Source organism: Eschrichtius robustus, chromosome 9, assembly GCF_028021215.1.
Source record: "Eschrichtius robustus isolate mEscRob2 chromosome 9, mEscRob2.pri, whole genome shotgun sequence".
Lineage (NCBI taxonomy): Eukaryota > Metazoa > Chordata > Mammalia > Artiodactyla > Eschrichtiidae > Eschrichtius > Eschrichtius robustus.
Window position 1 is genome coordinate 123,607,057 of NC_090832.1, and position 25,940 is coordinate 123,632,996.

The 25,940-nt window shown below is 36.8% G+C and overlaps 1 pseudogene; it reads right to left on the minus strand.

The window, feature by feature from the left end:
• Positions 1-738: 738 nt before the first annotated feature.
• LOC137769177 (type 2 phosphatidylinositol 4,5-bisphosphate 4-phosphatase pseudogene) overlaps positions 739-25,940 on the minus strand; it is a 37,965-nt pseudogene continuing 12,763 nt past the window's right edge.

A 25,940-nucleotide genomic window follows, 5' to 3' on the forward strand; every position in this document is an offset into this window, starting at 1 on the left:
TAACCACTGTGCCACCAGGGAAGTCCAGGTTTCTCTTAGATAATAAAATATATGTTCCTTTTTATTGTGATGATAAATAGCATACCTGTTTAGCATGTGGACTGCAAGTTAAACATGCTTTATTGTGTCTCTAGTAAAGTATTCTGGATCAAATAGAAGATATTGATCATGATAAGTAGTTTCTCTTTCTTTTCTTTTTTTTTTTAAGAGATGTGAAAGAATATGAAGACCAAGCTTTATTATTTGGAGCTTGAAAACTTAGCAGCAAAACAAACTATTTGCATATAATGTAGTACAATGAGCATTTGTTCATAAAAGACTCCCAAAGTCTTAAAACTTCATACATAAACCAGAGTGAAATCCATTAGGTTGGGCTTCCCTGGTGGCGCAGTGGTTGAGAATCTGCCTGCTAATGCAGGGCACATGGGTTCCAGCCCTGGTCTGGGAGGATCCCACATGCCGCGGAGCAACTGGGCCCGTGAGCCACAACTACTAAGCCTGAGCGTCTGGAGCCTGTGCTCCGCAACAAGAGAGGCCGTGACAGTGAGAGGCCCGCGCACCACGCTGAAGAGTGGCCCCTGCTCGCCGCAACTAGAGAAAGCCCTCGCACAGAAACGAAGACCCAACACATCCAAAAAAAAAAAAAAAATCCATTAGGTAAATGATTTAAAGATGTCCAGAGTAGCTTATTGAGAACTGCTAGATACTCTCACCTGCATGACCAAATCATAAACAAGCTTATGCAAAACCAAGTTCTGGATAACTCACTCTTATGGCTCCCCAATAACAAGCTCAGATAAGGCAGATCAAAGCTAAGAGATAAGCAACTGCCCAAGAAACATAGGTTGCATGAAATTGCCTTGCAAAATCTTGGGTGCCAACAGTTAATCCAACTCCAGTGAAATTACATATCATTCCAATGGTAATATATGCACAGCAGCACCTTCGAGGAAGTGCACTACCCACTGAGGAAATTTTTTTGCAGTGTGGGCATTTTGCCAGAGTGTTGAACCTCAGTTCCAGCCACAAGAACATGTTTCCACAGTGCCCACACATGATCCTTGTAGCTTCTGGTTGGACTGGCAATGCAGGTTGAGCTGGCTGTTCTTCAGAAATAAGCATTACTGGGCCAAGGTTAATTATGTGTCTACAGGTGGGTCTTGGACATCCTATTTGCCATGATGTGTCCTTATAAATGAGGAGACAATTACAAGGGCATCTAACATACTTCTTCCCTGTTGGGGGATTTTTGACTGGCGTAGCATCATTGCAAACCATGCACTTAGCCACGTGCTGGTGAAGCTTGCCATCCAAATTGAGAGATTGGCACACATGGCAGTTTATTACTGGACTACCACTGGCATCTGGACTGGCGATGGCTGTGTACGGGGGTGGGGTTCTGCTCGGGGGCTGCTTTCTTGTAAGTATGGTGGGGACATGGGAGTGACATTTCTCGAATGGGATGCGGAGAGCAGAGGCAAATGTTCGTCCACCCCATCAGCAGTCGTGACTGCAGCAGTGATGGTGGGGCTGGCGGGGAGAGGCTGAGTCTAGTAGTTTCTCTTTCTTAAATTCAGTTTCATATTTATTATTAGATATGAAATTGAGAGGTTTTAAAATAATGCCTTATTTTCAGTGTAGGAGATGTTGATCTGAAGAATGGAATTTGAAACTTGGTTCTGTTAATTAATTACATGAATTGAATGCTCAAAGCTTTATCTTTATGTCTAGTAAAGTAATAATAATAATACCAATCTTACTGTTTTTTAAGATAGTATATGAGATAGTATATGTTAAATTATAATGGTATTGCTTGCTTGGCAAATGGTAGGGAGCTTTTTAAAAAACCTTCTTCACTACTTAGTACAGTACTTATCATTATCATTATTAGTTTGAGTGAATAAGTCCATAACCTTATTAGGAGACTAGTGTAGGTAAGTGGTCTATTAACTTTATGAGGGGGTAGAAGGCTCACAAAACATATTTTGTTAATATTTCAAAATATGGATAACTCAGAAACTTCAAACATTGTACTGTTGCATGAAATGACCTTCACAGGTCATTTAGTAAATAGTACTTGAAGTATGCTTGGGTTGCAAGGAATGAAATGGGTGACATTAGTTTAGCACAACATATCCTGTGGAATCAGCGTGTAACTTTTATTTTCTCCTTTAGCTTTGAGTGAAGAATGCAATTTCAGTTGAGCACGGAGTTGGAGATTCACACAACTAGGGTTTTATTACCAGCTCCATCAATGACATACAGTGTACCATTAGGGAAAAATTACTTTTCTGAACATCAGAATTCTCCTCTTTAAAATGGAAACGCATCTGGTGGCTTGGAAAATACTGTTGGATTTGGCAAATATAGGTACATTCAATATTCTAGAACACCTTTGATTTAATGAGACAATGAAATTCATGCTGTGTTGTTTATAATGCCAAGAAATAGCAAATAGGTATAGTTGTAAATAGTGATGATGATGGTGGTGATGATGATGACAGTAAAAAAAAATAAACAACTACATAGGAAGTTACCTCAGCCAGTGTAGCCATATTGATGCAGCATGATGTGCTATGTTGTGAATGTGGAAGGGCAAAATCACCTGTGCCCTTTAAGAGCATTGCCAGCCAAATTAGCCCTCTCCAGTGTGATCTGAACTGGCATCACTATACAAAAACACCGACCTGAGTGCTCACGTTTGATCTTGGTGATTGTGTGCCCTATCATTCAGTATTTGTATGATTGTGTAAGCGCAGGTGTATGTTAGTATATTTGTAGTTCTCCAAACTGTGGATCGAGGGGTTGTATGTAAAACAAAGCAGGAAGAGTCGGTTGACATAAGACAAGGAGAGGAACTACTTTCATCAACAAAGTGATTCTAAACCAGTCTTCAAACCCATCAGGAGATTCTGTGAAGAACTAGGAATCAGGAAGACAGCCAGAAGGTGAGTAAGGCGGATAGTCAGATGCAATAGGGAGCGGATTAACTGTTGTCTGATGTTCCTGTGGATGTGCTAGGGTGAGAAAGATATGAATGTGAAGACAAGTACAACTAACCTCGAACTGGGAAAGAGACTTTTCAAAGTCTTTAACTAAAAGGGAAAGGGCTTTTAATTAGGTCCATGGTGACTCGCAGTTGTGTAGGACTAATCAGGGTGAGGCTGGATCTAGTTTTAATATCCTGAGCAGAAAGGAACACAGCATTGAGCACCGGAAAATGTCAGTGAATGACAAGTATAGTAACATTTCTGATTTTTAATGTCTTTGGTTTATTCATGTATCCTATAAACAGAGATTTACATGATTTTAACCCATTAGATAGAGCCATATTTAAGAACATGTATTTATTATTAAATAAGTCTGGAAGATGTAAATAAACAAAAATATCAAAGAGCAATTTGGAGAGAAGAAACAATGAGATATCACAAATTAAATGCAATAAATCTCAAGTCAGAAAAGAGAATAATAAAACAGAAAAAAAAAAGCTTTAAAAGATTCCTGCTATGCATAGAAAGGTAATTTTGTTTGTTTGTTTGTTTTGTAAATAATGGTAAATATAATTGGATAGACTTTTTTGTTGTTGCTGTTCTTAAGGATGATTTATTGGAAGCATAGTTCACAAAAAATCTCACAAAATTCAGACAACTTAAATTGAATATAAAAATAAAAATAATTCATTTTGCAATTATCTGTTGAGTAACCACTATGTACCTGTCATTAGTCTAAGTACTGGAGTAACAAATAGAACATACACATCAACTCCATCCTTATGGGCCTTATAATAGTGGGAGAGAGACAATGATAAATGAAATACTTTTGACTGTAAATAAATTTAAGAAACAATAAAATAACAAGCAAGAGCAGAGAGGACATCTGCAAACCTAGAACTATACTTGTGAAGAAAAACAAAGAATTTCTGTGTTAAAATTTTTAATAAATTAGCCATCCAGGAAAAGATTAATGGATTTAGTCATTCATATTTTTACCAATTAACTACAAAGAGGAATTCTTGAAAGATAGCAACATGCTCCCTCATTCCTGAATCCTTCTCCTTCCCAACTTAAAACCACTCTCAAGTGAAATCCCTCAAGCGTCCCCTGAATGTTCCAAGGGAGAAAGCAAGCACCAGATTCCATTATCCTAAGTGCTCAGGGAGAGCCAAGAAACCAAATATTCCTAATTAACATTGACCTTATTGTTATTTTCTTTACTTACAAACACCCATCAGTGAAGAATACAATGGCCAGTAGTACAGTTAGGTACCAGTACCTTGATTTGTGCTAAGGTACCAGCAGTTTTACCCATAGTTGCTTCTGTACCATCATTGCACAAGTCAACACAGTTCTTCCATGGGGCCCAAAAAGTGATGTAATTAAAAAATATTACTCATATTTTGAATATTTCAGTGTCACTTGTGCTTGGTGCCAAAAATTCACATAAAACAAGCTCTTCCCGGTTGCTTATTTAGTATCCATAACAGATGAATACAAGCAAATGAGCAAGTCCAGCCATGTCTGTAGATTCATCCATTTGTAAGGAAAAAAGTACAGTTGTGCAGATGAGATATTATCTCATCTCCATGTTTGCAAGGAAAATTTTAATTTGACAAGATGCTCTAATACCACAAATTGGCACTGATGTGAATGCCTTTATTTTTCATCAGCAAGCATTGAGCAATGTCAGTCGTCCAAAGTTTTATTATTTTTTTTAGCTATTGTGTGTTCTTCTCTAGCCAATGGAATATGATAACATTCCCTGTAAGATGTTTCAATGGCTTCTGCAAGTCTAGTTTGAAAAACTGTAAGAAATAGTTTTGTCTGCTAAAGACTTTAGCCCAACTATGTTTTAAATATTTAATTACTTATTTTTTAAACTTTTGAATGCTTGGTCTCAAAATAACATTGCAGCTTAACTGGCACTACAAAACTGTTTTAAAATATTCTGTTTCAGAAGACACAGTAAAAAAATTATTAGCATTTATAAGGTGAGGAAAGTAGCATTTTGTCACAGTTTTGTTTCTTGGTTACTGTTTCACCAGGTTCTTTAGAGAAGATTTCTCTCTTCCATTAGTCAAATAACCCTCTAATATGAGAGTTTAATTTTTCTCAGCATTTTTAGTTGTAGATAGTGCATCTGTGGGTTGAGAAAATGAGTCTTCTTTTTTTAAGCCAATAATCATTCCTCAAATATTATTTCCTCTATTTGAAAATAAATGATTATATTCTAAAATAGTAATATTATTACTAAAAATATTATCTTTAGATAATAATTAAAAGATTAGAACTTTTTAAAATTTAAAATCATACAAATCTAGACATCTTCTACTTCTTTTTGTGTTTCCATGTAGGTACAAGGAGAATTTCAGAATTTCAGAGTAAGATTTATTGGATGATAATGAGTTTACATTGATTAAAAGAAGTATAATCAGGACTTCCCTGGCAGTCCAGTGGTTAAGATTCTGCGCTTCCACTGCAGGGGGCGCAGGTTCCATCCCTGGTCAGGGAACTAAGATCTCGCATGCCTCGTGGTGCAGCAGAAAACAAAACTACATCCATGCTATGACTTCCATAAAAAGAAGTATAATCAATGATAGTAATAGAATAGTGTAAGTACTAATTAAAAATTAAGTTAATTTAAGAAAATTCAAATATTTATATGCTATAGATTTCAGAAAACAGGAATATTCCACACAAGCACATATTCCATTAGCAGTAAAAACACATGTCCTGCATAACATGTAGTTTCTGGAAAGATGTACTGCACACTTATTCATGAGTGAAAGTAAAAGGGCAAAAATATCTCCATATTATATAGCATGGAAGTAGTTTGGCTTAGCAGAACCCTTGAAATTGTGTTGGGAACTTCTAGGGATCCTTCAACCACACTTTGAGAACAATTGTCCTACTGGAAAAAAGGGAGTGGCTCATGAGTACATTAAGCTGAATTATAGAACAATACATAAAAGTTACAAATTTCACATTTGCTCTGTGATTAAAAATTTAAAATTCAAATTACATTTATATTAATAAATTCAAAGAAATATTCTTCCAAGGAAAATTTTAATCCACATATCTCTATTTCTATATACATTAGTATGTCTGTGTGTCTGATTTATAAGAAAATTCTGATTGTTTAATATAAGAGTTGACTTTAACCATAATAAGAACATAACTTTAATTTCTTTGCAAAGAAGAGTAAAGTGACAACTTTATGAAAATGATTTCATTACGTGAAATTTATGTCTGCTATGGACAGGAATTCTAAAATATTTTCTTAGGCAGCATCAATAGCTCTGCAAGCACCACATGCTAAGAACATTAATCCCTCAATTCAAAAAATTATTTCTTTAGGACATACACCCAAATGTGTCAAGGTAATAGAGTCAGAATCTTAAAAATGACACTTTTAGGTGCAATGATAATGGTCACTGAATTGTCAAGTTGTGAATGCTGTGGTCTGGAAGGAACCTTAATGGTTATCTAGTTCAATTACCCATCAAATGCTTAATATACAGCTTCCCTGCCAAGTTCAGTCTCTGCTTAAATGCCTCTAAATTAATATAGAAAAAGTACAATTCTTTAGTTTGTCATTTTTATGTGGCACTTTTGCTGGAAATCCTTCTTTCTATAGAACAGACATTGGGTTTTTTATGCCCACTTTCCTACTAGTTTGATCCTTGAGACTGAGAAGACATTCTGGTTGAGTCATTAACTAGTTATGCAATCTTTGAAAGTCACCTAAGTGATCTAACTCCAGTCTTTCATAGGAAATGCTTGCATTTCCTAAGGTTTCTTTAGGTTGTTTCTGCTCTCAAAATAGACAGTTTTTTCTCTCCACACACATGAATCCATATCGTGTGTGATCCTTCGTGATCTTCTAATCTTTGGAATCCCAATTTCCTTTTCTCAAACTTGTTAAAAATTCTACTTACTCTTTTTTGTGAGTTATTTGAGAACAGCAAAAACGGTGCTAAGCTGTGAATACATATCAGCAATTAGAACAACATCTGGTTTAAATTAAATATTAACATTATGGGAAAATGAATAAAGGGAAGTAATAAGTAGCATTTGCAACAGTTTAGTTAGGCAAAAGCACACACACATTTATTGCTATATTAAATGATAGGATTTGGGGCATTTGTGTCTTTAGTATGGTAGAAAAGGTCACAATAGATTGATGTTTCATCAGATAACAACTATATACTCTGGAGAAAGCACGTATACATACACATACACACAGACATACCAACACGCAATCTTACTTAATGACTCTTGGAGAGTGAATAAGAGCAGACATATATTAGAGGTGAGTTGAAATTTGGAAGAAAGGGCTGTCATGGGCTGAGCTTCCTATTTTAATGACCTGAGCTTGAGGCTAGCCAGAGTGTCAGGTACAAAGTAGTGAAGGGCAGATAAAGAAGCAGAAGACAGAGAACAGGACAACCATGGCCTCTAGAGAGTGGGGAAGAAGTCCTGAAGAGGAAAAAGCCAAAGAAGAGGAATTCTAAATTCTGTATACACTCTACCCAAATCTCTGATTGACCCTGGGACCATGCATACATGGAGCAAAATCAAGGTTAGCTGCCCCTAAGAATAAAAAGACTGAACTGAGATCTGCAATACCACCCACTGCAGGTGAAACAGAGTTTGCAGTTTGGGTCTAATCAATTTAACTGTCTACTAAAAACATTTTAAGAATTAAGGACCAAAAACATGCCAAATTTGGTGAAAGACTTAATTTTACATCTTCAAGAAGTTTAGTGAACCACAAGTAGAATAATTACAAGTAAAATGCCTAGCCACATCTGAATGAATCTGCTTGTAAATCAAAGAGAAAGAGAGAATATTGAAAGCAGTTAGGAAAAAGAAATGATTTGAAAGATTGTAGTTTTCACACCAGATACAATGAAGTTCAGAAGACCATGGATCAAATCTTTGAAGTATGGAAAGGAAAAAAAATTGTTAAGCCCAAATTCTAGTACAGTAAAAATATGCTTTAAGAAAGAAGGTGAAATAAAGGCATTTTTTTTTTCACACACACACACTGTACTTTATTTTTACAAGAGATAAATAGACTGACACCAAGCATTGTACATGGATGACCACAACAAAAGCAACAATGATTGCAATTACCAAACATGAAACACACTCATACTATGTCATAATATTGACATTCAGTCCAGTAATCCTCCACTGTAACAGCTCCTTTACTTTGCAGTGAAAATTGATTTCTATATTCTTTGCCTCTGAGTCCTTGTGGGATTTTTTTTTTTTTTAATTCAGACAGAAAGTCACAAAAATTATACTCATCCTCATCAGTTCACTCAGTCCCATGTAATTAATTTTTTTTTTCATCTTGATCTTTTGTTAGCACTTTTATGAGTTCATCAGTTTTTCATTAGAGTTCTGAAAATGCTTATTCATTCAGTTCAGCAGTACAGTCAGTTAGCAGAAACCTGTACTTGTCAGAGTCTTTTCCATGAATTTCTTGAAGATGAAACCCTTTTATAGGAACATATTTGCAAAATCATCAGAGTACGCCCAGAACTGTCTGTAAATGACAAAAGATTTAAAAATGACCACGGTTAAAGATTTGATGAAAGTTCATAATACTGCAGTTGACAAGAAAATTAGTTATTTCTGAGATATACATTTTAAAGTAATAACTAGGATTATTACTTATAACATTATACCAGAACATATAAGATTTTTAGAAATTTCATGTAATGTCTGAAACATTTATATTAACATATTTCCATACATATTTCCATACAAATACAAATATAAGATTTTTAGAAATTTCATGTAATGTCTGAAACATTTATATTAACATATTTCCATACAAATAACCCAATGAAAGTTTAGTATTAGTTGTTCTGTTTGTTTTTTTATACTGCAGGTTCTTATTAGGCATCAATTTTATACACATCAGTGTATACATGTCAATCCCAATCGCCCAATTCAGCACACCACCATCCCCACCCCACCGCAGTTTTCCCCCCTTGGTGTCCATATGTCCATTCTCTACATCTGTGTCTCAACTTCTGCCCTGCAAACCGGCTCATCTGTACCATTTTTCTAGGTTCCACATACATGCATTAATATACGATATTTGTTTTTCTCTTTCTGACTTACTTCACTCTGTATGACAGTCTCTAGATCCATCCACTTCTCAACAAATGACTCAATTTCGTTCCTTTTTATGGCTGAGTAATATTCCATTGTATATATGTACCACAACTTCTTTAGCCATTCGTCTGTTGATGGGCATTTAGGTTGCTTCCATGACCTGGCTATTGTAAATAGTGCTGCAATGAACATTCGGGTGCATGTGTCTTTTTGAATTACGGTTTTCTCTGGGTATATGCCCAGTAGTGGGATTGCTGGGTCATATGGTAATTCTATTTTTAGTTTTTTAAGGAACCTCCATATTGTTCTCCATAGTGGCTGTATCAATTTACATTCCCACCAACAGTGCAAGAGGTTTCCCTTTTCTCCACACCCTCTCCAGCATTTGTTGTTTGTAGATTTTCTGATGATGCCCATTCTAAAAGGAGTGAGGTGATACCTCATTGTAGTTTTGATTTGCATTTCTCTAATAATTAGTGATGTTGAGCATCTTTTCATGTGCTTCGTGGCCGTCTGTATGTCTTCTTTGGAGAAATGTCTATTTAGGTCTTCTGCCCATTTTTGGATTGGGGTGTTTGTTTCTTTAATATTGAGCTGAATGAGCTGTTTATATATTTTGGAGATTAATCCTTTGTCCGTTGATTCATTTGCAAATATTTTCTCCCATTCTGAGGGTTGTCTTTTCGTCTTGTTTATGGTTTCCTTTGCTGTGCAAAAGCTTTGAAGTTTCATTAGGTCCCACTTGTTTATTTTTGTTTTTATTTCCATTACTCTAGGAGGTGGATCAAAAAGGATCTTGCTGTGATTTATGTCAAAGAGTGTTCTTCCTATGTTTTCCTCTAAGAGTTTTATAGTGTCCAGTCTTATATTTAGGTCTCTAATCCATTTTGAGTTTATTTTTGTGTATGGTGTTAGGGAGTATTCTAATTTCATTCTTTCACATGTAGCTGTCCAGTTTTCCCAGCACCACTTATTGAAGAGACTGTCTTTTCTCCATTGTATATCTTTGCCTCCTTTGTCATAGATTAGTTGACCATAGGTGCGTGGGTTAATCTCTGGGCTTTCTATCTTGTTCCATTGATCTATGCTTCTGTTTTTGTGCCAGTACCATATTGTCTTGATTACTGTAGCTTTGTAGTATAGTCTGAAGTCAGGGAGTCTGATTCCTCCAGCTCCAATTTTTTCCCTCAAGACTGCTTTGGCTATTCGGGGTCTTTTTTGTCTCCATACAAATTTTAAGATGATTTGTTCTAGCTCCGTAAAAAATGCCATTGGTAATTTGATAGGGATTGCATTGAATCTGTAGATTGCTTTGGGTAGTATACTCATTTTCACAATGTTGATTCTTCCAATCCAAGAACATGGTATATCTCTCCATCTGTTGGTATCATCTTTAATTTCTTTCATCAGTGTCTTATAGTTTTCTGCATACAGGTCTTTTGTCTCCCTAGGTAGGTTTATTCCTAGGTATTTTATTCTTTTTGTTGCAATGGTAAATGGGAGTGTTTCCATAATTTCTCTTTCAGATTTTTCATCATTAGTGTATAGGAATGCAAGAGATTTCTGTGCATTAATTTTGTATCCTGCAATATTACCATATTCATTAATTAGCTCTAGCAGTTTTCTGCTGGCAGTTTTAGGATTCTCTATGTATAGTATCATGTCATCCGCAAACAGTGACAGTTTTACTTCTTCTTTTCCATTTTGTATTCCTTTTATTTCTTTTTCTTCTCTGATTGCCGTGGCTAGGACTTCCAGAACTATGTTGAATAATAGTGGTGAGAGTGGACATCCTTGTCTCGTTCCTGATCTTAGAGGAAATGCTTTCAGTTTTTCACCATTGAGAATGATGTTTGCTGTGGGTTTGTCATATATGGCCTTTATTATGTTGAGGTAGGTTCCCTCTATGCCCACTTTCTGGAGAGTTTTTATCAGAAATGGGTGTTGAATTTTGTCAAAAGCTTTTTCTGCATCTATTGAGATGATCATATGGTTTTTATTCTTCAATTTGTTAATATGGTGTATCACATTGATTGATTTGCGTATATTGAAGAATCCTTGCATCCCTGGGATAAATCCCACTTGATCGTGGTGTATGATCCTTTTAATGTGTTGTTGGATTCTGTTTGCTAGTATTTTGTTGAGGATTTTTGCATCTATATTCATCAGTGATATTGCTCTGTAATTTTCTTTTTTTGTAGTGTCTTTGTCTGGTTTTGGTATCAGGGTGATGGTGGCCTCATAGAATGAGTTTGGGAGTGTTCCTTCCTCTGCAATTCTTTGGAAGAGTTTGAGAAGGATGGGTGTTAGCTCTTCTCTAAATGTTTGGTGGAATTCACCTGTGAAGCCATCTGGTCCTGGACTTTTGTTTGTTGGAAGATTTTTAATCACAGTTTCAATTTCATTACTTGTGATTGGTCTGTTCATATTTTCTGTTTCTTCCTGCTTCAGTCCTGGAAGGTTATACCTTTCTAAGAATTTGTCCATTTCTTCCAGGTTGTCCATTTTATTGGCATAAAGTTGCTTGTAGTAGTCTCTTAGGATGCTTTGGATTTCTGCGGTGTCTGTTGTAACTTCTCCTTTTTCATTTCTGATTTTATTGATTTGAGTCCTCTCCCTCTTTTTCTTGATGAGTCTGGCTAATGGTTTATCAATTTTGTTTATCTTCTCAAAGAACCAACTTTTAGTTTTGTTGATCTTTGCTATTGTTTTCTTTGTTTCTATTTCATTTATTTCTGCTCTGATCTTTATGATTTCTTTCCTTCTGCTAACTTTGGGTTTTGTTTGTTCTTCTTTCTCTAGTTTCTTTAGGTGTAAGGTTATATTGTTTACTTGAGATTTTTCTTGTTTCTTTAGGTAGGCTTGTATAGCTATAAACTTCCCTCTTAGAACCGCTTTTGCTGCATCCCATAGGTTTTGGGTCGTCGTGTTTTCATTGTCATTTGTCTCTAGGTATTTTTTTATTTCCTCTTTGATTTCTTCAGTGATCTCTTGGTTATTTAGTAACGTATTGTTTAGCCTCCATGTGTTTGTCTTTTTTACGTTTTTTTCCCTGTAATTCATTTCTAATCTCATAGCGTTGTGGTCAGAAAAGATGCTTGATATGATTTCAATTTTCTTAAATTTACTGAGTCTTGATTTGTGACCCAACATGTGATCTTTCCTGGAAAATGTTCCGTGCGCACTTGAGAAGAACGTGTAATCTGCTGTTTTTGGATGGAATGACCTATATATATCAATTAAATCTATCTGGTCTATTGTGTCATTTAAAGCTTCTGTTTCCTTATTTATTTTCATTTTGGATGATCTGTCCATTGGTGTAAGTGAGGTGTTAAAGTCCCCCACTATTATTGTGTTACTGTCAATTTCTTCCTTTATAGCTGTTAGCAGTTGCCTTATGTATTGAGGTGCTCCTATGTTGGGTGCATATATATTTATAATTGTTATATCTTCTTCTTGGATTGATCCCTGGATCATTATGTAGTGTCCTTCGTTGTCTCTTGTAACATTCTTTATTTTAAAGTCTATTTTATCTGATATGAGTATAGCTACTCCAGCTTTCTTTTGATTTCCATTTGCATGGAATATCTTTTTCCATCCCCTCACTTTCAGTCTGTATGTGTCCCTAGGTCTAAAGTGGGTCTCTTGTAGACAGCATATATATGGGTCTTGTTTTTGTATCCATTCAGCCAGTCTATGTCTTTTGGTTGGGGCATTTAATCCATTCACGTTTAAGGTAATTATCGATATGTATGTTCCTATGACCATTTTCTTAATTGTTTTGGGTTTGTTTTTGTAGGTCCTTTTCTTCTCTTGTGTTTCCCACTTAGAGAAGTTCCTTTAACATTTGTTGTAGAGCTGGTTTGGTGGTGCTGAATTCTCTTAGCTTTTGCTTGTCTCTAAAGCTTTTGATTTCTCCATCAAATCTAAATGAGATCCTTGCCGGGTAGAGTAATCTTGGTTGTAGGTTCTTCCCTTTCATCACTTTAAGTATATCATGCCACTCCCTTCTGGCTTGTAGAGTTTCTACTGTGAAATCAGATGTTAACCTTATAAGAGTTCCCTTGTATGTTATTTGTCGTTTTTCCCTTGCTGCTTTCAATAATTTTTCTTTGTCTTTAATTTTTGCCACTTTGATTACTATGTGTCTCGGTGTGTTTCTCCTTGGGTTTATTCTGTATGGGACTCTCTGCGCCTCCTGGACTTGGGTGGCTATTTCCTTTCCCATGTTAGGGAAGTTTTCGACTATAATCTCTTCAAATATTTTCTCTGGTCCTTTCTCTCTCTCTTCTCCTTCTGGGACCCCTATAATGCGAATGTTGTTGCGTTTAATGTTGTCCCAGAGGTCTCTTAGGCTCTCTTCATTTCTTTTCATTCTTTTTTCTTTAGTCTGTTCCGCAGCAGTGAATTCCACCATTCTGTCTTCCAGGTCACTTATCCGTTCTTCTGCCTCAGTTATTCTGCTATTGATTCCTTCTAGTGTAGTTTTCATTTCAGTTATTGTATTGATCATCTCTGTTTGTTTGTTCTTTAATTCTTCTAGGTCTTTGTTAATCATTTCTTGCACCTTCTCAATCTTTGCCTCCATTCTTATTCCGAGGTCCTGGATCATCTTCACTATCATTATTCTGAATTCTTTTTCTGGAAGGTTGCCTATCTCCACTTCATTTAGTTGTTTTTCTGAGTTTTTTTCTTGTTCCTTCATCTGGTACATAGCCCTCTGCCTTTTCATCTTCTCTGTCTTTCTGTAACTGTGGTTTTTGGTCCACAGGCTGCAGGATTGTAGTTTTTCTTGCTTCTGCTGTCTGCCCTCTGGTGGTTGAGGCTATCTAAGAGGCTTGATGGGAGGCTCTGGTGGTGGGTAGAGCTGACTGTTGCTGTGGCGGTCAGAGCTCAGTAAAACCTTAATCCACTTGACTGTTGATGGGTGGGGCTGGGTTCCCTCCCTGTTGGTTGCTTTGCCTGAGGCAACTCAACACTGGAGCCTACCCGTGCTCTTTGGTGGGGTTAATGGCAGACTCCGGGAGGGCTCACGCCAAGGAGAACTTCCCAGAACCTCTGTTGCCAGTGTCCTTATCCCCACAGTGAAACAGAGCCACCCCTAGCCTCTGCAGGAGACCCCCCAACACCAGCAGGTAGGTCTGGTTCAGTCTCCCCCAGGGTCACTGCTCCTTCCCCTGGGTCCCGATGCACACATTACTTTGTGTGTGCCCTCCAAGAGTGGGGTCTGTTTCCCCCAGTCCTGTCAAAGTCCTGCAATCAATTCCCACTAGGCTTCAAAGTCTGATTCTCTAGGAATTCCTCCTCCCGTTGCTGGACCCCCAGGTTGGGAAGCCTGACGTGGGGCTCAGAACCTTCACTCCAGTGGGTGGACTTCTGTGGTATAAGTGTTCACCAGTCTGTGAGTCACCCACCCAGCAGTTATGGGATTTGATTTTACTCTGATTGTGCCCCTCCTACCGTCTCACTGTGGCTTCTCCTCTGTCCTTGGACGTGGGGTATCCTCCTTGGTGAAGTCCAGGGTCTTCCTGTCAATGATTGTCCAGCAGCCAGTTGTGATTCTGGTGCTCTCGCAAGAGGGAGTGAGAGCACGTCCTTCTACTCCGCCATCTTGGTTCCCTTTCAATAAAGGCATTTTGGGTTAAAAAAGCAAACAAAACCAAAAAATTATAGCAACAAAAAATTGTCAGCAGATCTGCACTTCAAGAAAGGCAGTTCTTCAAGCTGAAAGGAAGTGACACCAGAAATAAACTCACACACTTATGGTCAATTAATCTACAACAAAGAAGGCAAGAATATACAATGGAGAAAAGACAGTCTCTTCAATAAGTGGTGCCGGGAAATCTATACAGCTACATGTAAAAAAATAAAATTAGGACATTCTCTATCACCACATCCAGAAACAAACTTAAAATGGATTAGACTTAAATGTAGGACCTGAAACCATAAAACTCCTAGAAGAAAACATAGGCAGAATGCTTTTTGACATAAATCATAGCAATATGTTTTTAGTCTCCTAAAGCAAAGGAAATAAAAGCAAAACCAAACAAATGGGGCCTAATTAAATTTCAAACTTTTGCACAGAAAAAAAAAAAACCTTCAACAAAATGAAAAGACGACCTATTGATTGGGAGAAAATATTTGCAAATGATATGACCAATAAGGGGTTCATATACAAAATATATAAATGGCTCATAAAATTCAATATCAAAAAAACAAACAACCTGATTAAAAGATGGACAGAAGACCTGAACAGACTTTTTTCCAGAGAAGACATACAGATGACCAACAAGCACATGAAAAGATACTGAACATCACTAATCATCAAGGAAATGCAAATCAAAACCGCAATAAGGTATCACTTCATACCTGTCAGAATAGCTATCATCAAAAAGACCACATATAACAGATGTTGGTGAGGATGTGGAGAAAGGGAACCCTTGTACATTGTTGGTGGAAATGTAAATTGGTGCAGTTACTATGAAAAACAGTATGGAGTTTCCTCAAATAACTAAAAATAGAGCTATCATATGACCCAGTAATTCCACTTTTGGGCATATATCCAGAAAAAATTAAAACACTAATTTAAAGAGATATATGCACCCTAGCATCCACAGCAGCATTATTTGCAATAGCCAAGATACGGAAACAACCTAAGTGTCCATAAACAGACAAATGGATAAAGATGACTTGGTATATATATATACACATACATACACACACACAATGGAATACTATTCAGCCATAAAAAAGAATAAAAGTTTGCCATTGCACTAATGGAGATGGACCTAGATGGTATTATGCTTAGTGAAATAAGTCAGAGACAGATAAATACACTTTGTTATTACTTATATGTAGAATCTAAAAAATAAAACAAACAAATGAATATAGCAAAACAGAAACAGACTCACAGATACAGAGAATAAGCAAGTGGTTACCAGTGAGGAGAGTGAATGGGGGAGGGGCAAGATAGGGGTAGGGTATTAAGAGGTACAAAATACTATGTATAAAATAAATAAGCTACAAGGATGTATAGTACAGCACAGGGATCATAGCTTTAAATGGAGTATATAAAAATTTTGAATCACTATGTTGTATAAGTAAATCAAATATACTATTGTAAGCTAACTATTCTTTGATTAAAAAAAGAAAAATGACATTAGTGTAAAAACTGGTTAAATATTAATAAAGCCTCCAGCTTAGTTATCAGCATTTTCCCAGTCTTATCATTTTAGTTTGATAATTGTATGAATATAAAAGATGCTAAAATTAAGGGAGGTTCTGTGAAGGTCTTTGGGAACCCTCAATACTACTTGGAAAACTTTTCTGACTGTCTAATATTATCACAAAATAAAAAGTTAAATAATAAACTTCTAAAGAAAAAAGGAGAAAATCTTTGCAATTTAGGGGTGCAAAAAGTATAAACCAGACAAAAATACATTAAATTTAGCTTTAGTATTAAATCCTGTTTTTCTCTTCAAAAGACATGGTTAAGAAAACAAAACCATGCCAAAGATTGGGGAAAATATTTGCAATATGTGTATCTGCCAAAAGACTCGTAACCAAAATACATAAATAACTTTTACAACTCAACAATAAAAACAGAAACAAACTTATAAATATGATAAAAATAACTTCATTGACGCCTCACAAAAGAAGATAAAGTAATGGTCCTAAGTGCATGATGAGATGCTTAACATTAGTCATCAGGAAAATCCAGATTAAAATGAGATAGAGCTACATGCACAATTAGAATGGATGAAATTAAAAAGACTAACCATATTAAGTGTTGGTAACAATGTGGAATATAAAATTACTCATGATGGAAATATAAAATTAGATAACCAGCTTGGAAAACAAATTTGCGCTTTTTAAAAATGTTAAATATACAACCAACATATGACCTATCCATTCCACTCTTAAGTACTTACCCAGGAGAAACACACAAAGACTTGTATATGCATGTCCATAGCAGTTTTATTTAAAATAGCTCCAAACTAGAAATAACCCAACTGTCCATCAGCAAATTTGTGGTTAGAAAAATAAAACAAAACAATAAGAATGAAGAAATTACTGGTGCATGCAATCACACGGTTAAGTCTCAAAATCATTATGCCGAGTGAACAAAGCCAGACATAAAAGAGTACTTACTACATATTCCATTTCCATAAATACAACCTCCTTTATACTGACAGAAAACAGATCAGTGGTTGGCTGGGTTGAAGGTAGAGAAAGGGCTTGACTACAAAGGGGCACCAGGAATCTCTTGGGGGTCATGGAAATATTCTGCTTTTTTAGTGTGTTGGTGGTTTCATGGATGTGTGCATCTGTCAAAATTCATTTAATGGTACACTTTATATGTATGTAGTTTACCGTTCCTAATATACTCCAAAAATTTGATAAAAGTAAAATGAAATAACAATATAATTTACAATTTGGAGACGCCTCAGAGCTCATTTAGTAGCCTTCCGTGAGAAGAGGATCATAGTTTAGAAACTAGATTTTTTTTGCTTCCCAGCCTGTGCTGTATTAACTACATAAATATGTGTATGTATACCTATATAAGTGAAAATTCAGAATACTCTAGGACATAAGACTTTGAATCTTCTTGTTTAAATTCTGAAAGCAACTTATTCTCAAATATATACCGTCTGGACTACTTTGTCTTTCTTGCTAAAAGGGGAGAAGGAAGGCCACTGGGTTCTCAGAACATACTAGTTTGCCTGGCTTTTCCAGAAATGATAGGAATTCCTATTAGGATACATTTCCAAGCCCTGGAAATGTTTTCAATAAACCATGAGGAGTTTTGGCTCAACCTCCTGTTCAGTTCATGTCCCTTGGGCTTCACAGAACACTCAATCTGCAACATGTGCTAGAGAACTGGATGAGGCTATGATGGAAAACTTCTGCTATCATCTGCCACTTAGCTTTTTCTTTCATTCAGTGCTCCATTTCCACCTGCATGGGAAAGGAAACCTCAGACTCGCGGCAGAATGGGAGGTAAGGGCTAACCCTTCCCAGGTCTTGGAACTAGCCCTCAGGGATCTCTCTTATCCAGCACATCTGATCTAGTCCCGGAATCTTCATCTTGTCATTTGCAACACTCAGTTCAAAAGAAGTGTTTGAACATTATTTTACATGGCACACTCCAGCATTTATCTGGAACACAAAAAAGTTCAGTTCAGTTCAAACACGTGACTGGAGCTGGGGAATATATAGAGTGTTTCTAAGCACTTGGTGGGATTAGAACCTTGTAGAGGATACAGACGCAGTAGTTGACCATTTTGCACCCTATGCACACAGATATATGTTGGATATTTATGCAGGCTATTCTTTTTTCCCTGAAATGAAACCCAGATGGAATAAAACACAACAGAGAAATTTTGACAAAGAAAGGTTTAAATTTTATCTTAAAAAAATTAGAAAAGGGCAAAGTCCAAGTAGGAATTTTTTTGGTTGTAATTTCCTTACTGTGAAGCAAATGTTTGGGTAACCTTAAAACCAATCTTACTATCTTGTCCTTCTTTGACGATGATATCAGGCCGTTTTATTCAATAGGATGATGGAATGGGTCACCTCCGAAGTCCAACTCTTGGAAACGACTCTACATTTATAGCCCTCGATGCTGCCAGCCTTCCCTTCAGGTCTCTGGGCTTCTAACAAGAAGGGTTGGTTCCTCTAACAATTCTTTCTATCTTCTTACATGTGGCCGTATCTGTTCTCAAACTTTTGGCTCTTCCTGCCAGGTCTTTACAAAGATGCAGATGTTTCTTAAAAGTGGCAAAAAGATCAAAGGGACTTTTGGTGCCTGATGTGCTAGAATGGCTCGGAGTTCTATTAAATCAGATTTGGACATATTAAATAAAACCAGAAACTAGTGGTTTGCAAAGGTTGCTGGTGAAAGAATGGAGCTTCATAGGTCAACATTGCAGCAGACAAAAATATGCCAGATTTAATTGTCTTCTTCTTTTTAATTGTATCTAGAGATAGAAAATCAACAAAAGGGCTGCTGCTATACATTACAGCTGATTTGTTTTAGAGTATTAGTGCTTCTGCAATTAATTAGCCCATGTCTATGGACTATCGCTTGCTTCTTTTTTATTCTAAATATGACCAAAGAGTGTAGTTACCAAGTGTAATGATGGAGCAAAGCAAAATTTAATATACAAACATAAAATGAGCATTGGCTTCATGCAAAGCACTGAATAGGAACTGAGGAAACAAATAGAAGCTTTTCCTACCCACACAGAGGACACATGCTAAGGGGAAGAATAAAACAGTCATGTAACTGCAATATACATTAGTCCCATAAAATTGTACAAAACGTTTATGGAGTCTGAAGAGAAAGAGCTCAAATTCAGTTGATATACATTTTATCTTTGATGTACTTAAATTACTTCTGAAGCTATCTTTCCTTTACATCCTGGGTCACCTGCTTTGATTCTCAGACTTGCTGTCAAGTGATCAGTAATCCTGATAAGGTTTTTTGTTTGTTTGTTTTTATTTTTAATAAATTAATTAATTTATTATTTTTGACTGCATTGGGTCTTAGTTGCAGTACATGTGATCTTCGTTGAGGCACACGGGATCTTTTGTTGCAGCGTGCAGGCTTCTTTCTAGTTGTGGCATGCGGGTTTTCTCTCTCTAATTGCGGTGCGCAGGCTCCAGGGCGCATGGGCTCTATAGTTTGTGGCACCCAGGCTCTCTAGTTTAGGCACGCGGGCTCAGTAGTTGTGGTGCATGGCCTTAGTTGCCCCATGGTCTGTGGGATCTTAGTTCCCTGATCAGGGATCAAACCTGCATCCCCTGCATTGGTAGGCGGATTCTTTACCATTGGACCACCAGGGAAGTCCCCCTGATAAGGTTTTAAATGATAGGGTGTTTGCAGATATAACCTGTCTCAAGTATGTTTGCATTTTAAAGCTATACAAATCCACAGGAATGAAACTATTGATATAATAACAGGCAGAAGGGTTGATTTATTTGCTGTAGGTCCTTGACCGACCTCTTAACATCTTTCAATTAAACCATTACATTTAAAGATAACAATGGTATATCTTTGATTTAGGTAAGCTCTCTGGATGTGTTCTACAGTTCTCTATTTTATTTTTTAATAAATGTATTTATTTATTTATTTAATTTGTGGCTGTGTTAGTTCTTCATTGCTGCACGCGGGCTTTCTCTAGTTGCGGCTAGCGGGGGCTACTCTTACTTGCGGTGTGCGGGCTTCTCATTGCAGTGGCTTTTCTTGTTGTACAGCACAGACTCTAAGCGTGTGGGCTTCAGTAGCTGTGGCACGCAGGCTCAGTAGTTGCGGCTCGTGGGCTTTAGAGCGCAGGCTCAGTAGTTGTGGCGCACAAGCTTAGTTGCTCCGTGGCATGTGGGATCTTCCTGGACCAGGGTTCGAACCCATGTCCCCTGCATTGGCAAGTGGATTCTTAACCACTGTGCCACCAGGGAAGTCCTAGTTCTCTATTTTAAAAGCTCTAGAATATTTGCTTCTACTGTGATATTAAACATTTCTCTCTGAAATTGGCATTATTCTTCACAATTGAACTATAATTTTCTTACAATTGAGACACACTGAATTTTTAATTTAAGTGTAAAGGAGGAACAGAAAGGGGCCTGATCCCATAGATGATATTTCTGTGCTGAGCTCTGATAAGAGCTGGTCTAAGAGGCATCTAGTAAGCAGACTGGATGGTCATTCCAATGTGAATGAAAAGGAAACTGCATTTTAAAATATCAGAAAAATGCACATAACTAGGAGAAAAAACACAGCAGCTTGAGAACTGGATTATTCTCTTAGTGTGTACTTTTCTCCTACAGCCTAGAATTTTCTTAGGCACCAAGAAAGAAATCTCATGAACTTCCTTGCATTTCTAAAATTCTATGATCCTATGATCTCACTTTCCTTTTGGGTACAATTTACATACCTTGTCAGTGAATTTGAGTGATACCCTATGTTTGAGGGAAAAACAGTTGTCTTTCTTTTAATTTAATAAATATTTACTGAGAAACTTCTGTGTTTCAGACTTTGTGCTCTGTGCTGAAGTCACAGATGAGTGAATGGTCAGGCTCTCAGATGGATTACTCTCTAGTGAGTATCTAGATTGTTATTAAACTTTCAAACTACAACAAAAACCCAAAACATTGCAGACATAGATAAAGAGGTAGGCATTTCATTTCCACTTTATTTACTTTTTCAGTGATTTTATTTTTATTATTTAAAAACAATTTTATTTTATATTGGAGTAGAGTGGATTAACAATGTTGTGTTAGGTTCAGGTATACAGCTCATTTCCACTTTAAATATTCTTTGTCATCTCTTTCATTACTGTCACCACATTTCATTATTTGGAGTGAAGGTGTTTCTCATCTTAAGGAACTGAGTTTGTGGTTCAGTCCTTTTAAGAGAAAAGACTTTTCAAAAATTGTAAGAAATAGTTGCTGCCATGGTATTTCTAAAAAATTTGTTATTTCTAAGTCTTATGCAAGGATGAGATACAATGAGTGTTTTCAGCATAGTTAAGCAAGCAGTGTGTGATAAAATAATTAAGATATGAAGAATATAACTCAAGTTAATTCATATTTATTCCATATGGAATTCTTTTCCAATGAACAGAATTTTTTATTCTAACATGGTTTACTTTAGCATGGAGTTCTATATTCTACATTTAACATGGGATTCTTATTTTCCATTCTAGCCAAAGTAGTTTATTTACTGAGGTAACAACAGAACGTCATTTCATTATGAAATAAAGACTGCTATAGATTCTGGAAATAAATTAATCAGCAATAAAGAGAGAAGGCTCAACAATAGGAATATCCATACGTCTTACAGGGGACAGTGGAGAGGTCAGACGGCTGAGAAAAGTTAATATTACATGATACTTTTAGAGAACATTCTGGTTCTGCAAAACTCCTGCCATTAACTACCCACGCATCTCTTTTAAGAAGTTGTCCATTTTACTTAAAGATGACACCCACCTTGTTGCTATTCCCACCCTGTTGTACCTGCCTTGAACCACAAAGGTCCCTTAACAGTGAAAGTTATGCCACCTGCTAAGCAGATGGATTGCAGGAATAGTCCAATTTGTTGAGCCATTGCCCAGGGGGTGTTGTTAAGTATTTGTAGTCTAATTGGTGATATGGTAACATTTATGACTTGGAAGCCTAGAAGTTAATTTTTTTTTTTGTCTCATTTTGTTTTAAGAAAATAAGAAACCTATTAGGCATTTGAATTTGAGTAAAAAACCCTGTTTTCACCTTTTCCTATATTTGTACATTATTGAATTGTGTAAACCCTATCTAGAGCAAGGCTCTGAGGACAGAATGACTGAGTCAAATCCTGGCCTTGATGCTCGCTAGCTCTGTATCCTTGAGAACTTCACCACCTCAGTTGCATCATCCATAAAATGGGAATAATCACTGTACCTAACTCTTTTGGTTATGCTTATACTAAGTGAGGAAAAAAACCTTACAATTATATCATCTTTTTAAACACTATCATACATTTTTACCTATTAACATGCTCAAAATTTTCCACTTCCTAATGCCCAATCTTCATATTTGATGAAAGGAGGACAGACCCGAGTTCTTACACCTCTTTGTTTTTACTGTCTTAATTTTTCCTATTCAATAATATTGACTTGGATTTGGAGCAAAGTCATTGCGTACTATTTGTTGGTTTAAATTACACAGCAGCTTTTGTTTTATCATGAAGTTCTCCAGAAAATTCTATTGTTCATACTCACAAATTTTAGTAAATGGGTAAGCAAGAAAACAACAATATTTACAGATAAGAACTTTTGGGACAGTCCTTTGACATTTGGAACAAAATTACCTTATTCTTTTTGGTTGTTTAAACTATATAAACTACACAAGCAGCATGTACATTTCACAGATGATTTCCTGGAAACTGTATTGTTCATACGTTCAAATTTTAGTCAATATATATATATATTTAAAAATTATTTATTTATTTATTTATTTATGGCTGTGTTGGGTCTTCGTTTCTGTGCGAGGGCTTTCTCTAGTTGTGGCGAGCGGGGGCCACTCTTCATCGCGGTGCGTGGGCCTCTCACTGTCGCGGCCTCTCTTGTTGCGGGGCACAGGCTCCAGACGCGCAGGCTCAGTAGCTGTGGCGCACGGGTCTAGTTGCTCCGCGGCATGTGGGATCCTCCCAGACCAGGGTTCGAATCCGTGTCCCCCGCATCGGCAGGCAGATTCTCAACCACTGCGCCACCAGGGAAGCCCTAGTCAATATATTAACTGAAACAATCATGTTTTGAGGTCAGCATATCAGAGTCGCCCTGAATCGTTTTTTCTAGCTGTGATGATAATGGATTTTAATGAAAAAGCAGGTTTTGTTTTGCTGAGTAACTGCTGGAAGTTTTTGATACCTTGATATTGGATTAGAGCACTTACATGGCAAGAATCAAACTCAGACCTGAAGGAATAAACATCATTCCTTGCCTCGGGAATGACAAACAAAACAACAAAACATCTCGAAGGTAGCACAGGGGCCAATATTCCAGGAGAAAGCAGAAAGGTTTCTTTGCAACCCATACATATCAGGTAACCTAACCCAGGTAACAACCAGAAGAGGAAACAGACTTCAGTATGAAAATGGTAGTTATTTTTGTAATGAGAAAACACATAGTTTACTTTTTCTTGTTATACTAATGAGAAAGTTAAGTAAGTCTGGGGACTATCAAGATACTTTGTTTCATGCTTTTTAGATGTTCATAAAGTAAATATTAATGATATATATTAGAAACCATTGGCAAAGATTTTCTAAGAAAAATGAGGCTGTTGGAGTCTTAAATTCTTTTTACTATCTCAATTTACTTGCTGCAATCAAGCAATTTAGTGCTGCCCATTGAGAGGGGTGAGGTATATGAATATTGTTGTAGGGTAATCCTATGTTGATACTTGTAATATCAAAGAATGCTACAACAGAAAATAATTTAGAATCATTCTAAGTTTTGCAATCTTCCAGAGTTGGATTTTACAGATTGGATCTCAAAATACCACATTGGGATGGGGTACAGAGGTGAAGCAGCAGATCAAACTTTTTAGTTTTGTGAACTTTTCTTTCATAATATCATTGGTGATGTCTTAAAGACATCTGAGATTGCTCAGAAAGTGGTACAGAACCTGGGAATATTAGAATATTATGTTATGATTTGCTTCTTTTCCTGTTAAAGGACTCTAATTTAGCCAGGGTATTTGTCAGTGTTCTCTAGAGAAATAGAACTAACAACACTTGTGACACCAGATGGGTGTTTTTTCTTTTCCCCACACCAAGCAAATCTGGGACACCAGCTGGGTGTCCTGCAATTTAACTCAATTCTGACACTGTCTACTTGGAGACAGCATCAGATCCCTCAAGTTAAGTGCTCCGTCCCAGGAGACTCTACTACAGATGCCAATCACAAGTAATAGGTCACCAGGTTACCCACAAATTCTGTCTTAACTTGACTACAAATTGGAGGTTCCTATAACCTCCTCCCTCTTGGATTTGATTATTTGCTGGAATTGCTCACAGAACTCAGGGAAACACATTTACCACTTTATTAAAGATATTATAAATTATAGAGATGAATAGCCACATGAAGAGATACATAGGGCGAAGTATGTGGGGAGGGACTTAGAAAGTCCATGTCCTCTCTGGGCACGCTATTTTTGAACCTGGAAGCTCTCTGGACCCTGTCCTTTTGGGGTTTTATGGAGGCTTCATTACATAGGCATGATTGATTAAATCATTGGTCTTTGATGATTGAACTCAATCTTCACCCTCACTCCACTCCCTGGAGGTCGAAGGTGAGGAGTGAGATTGAAAGTTCCAATCCTCTAATCACAAGGTTGGCTTTACTGGCAAACAACTCCCTCCTTAGGTTACCTTGGAAAGTTTTCCAAAAGTCACCTCATTAACATAGCAAAAGACACCTTGGTTGCTCTCAACACTTAGGAAATTCCAATGGTTTTAGGACCTCTGTGCCAGGAAGGGGAAGAAGACCAAGTATATATTTCTCATTATAAATCACAATATCACACTTAATAAATCTAGGGACTATACATAATACTCCAAGTAATAACTCCCGTCCTTGTAAATATTTCTATGTCACATTTGAAGTTTCTAACATTAGACTGATTGGCTTTAGAACAAGTTCATTTGTAGCCAAAGAAGTGATGACCAGAATATTAATAATGTGAGAGATGCATTTCCTTTGTGGACTTCCAAGTTGGAGTCTGAATATTTATGGTATGTTTCAAGCTATCCCTTGCTCTCACCCCATTCTTTCTTTCTACACACAGGACTAGCTGCGTATATGCTGAGAAAATTGCCCTGAAGATGTTGCAGTTTCAGGTGCTTTTCAGTGTTTTTTTTTGGTTTTCTGACAAAGTGCAGCGGTCACATTTTCAGAAAGCAAGAAGAGGTGTGGGAGGAGAAGAGCAAAAAGGGGGAAAGGTATGAGGTTAAATGGACAGCATAGTTGATGATTGAAGGTCATGGGAGTGATAAGGTAGACTACACCTGGAGGCCCTTGTGATGTAATCAAGAAAGCTGAGACCTTCATGCCACTTCTAACTGTACTTTTCCCACTTGTTTTAAAGCATGTAAAAACCAAGGAACAACCCAATCCTGGTTCATATGAGTTTATAATTCATGGAATTTTTACTAATTATCTATGGACAGAGTATGACCTACCGTATCATCTTGCTTTGAAATGCTTCCTTTGACTTTCCTGAGGGATCTCAAACTTACTGCTCTGTTGATTTTCCTAGTCATTTTCACATTGT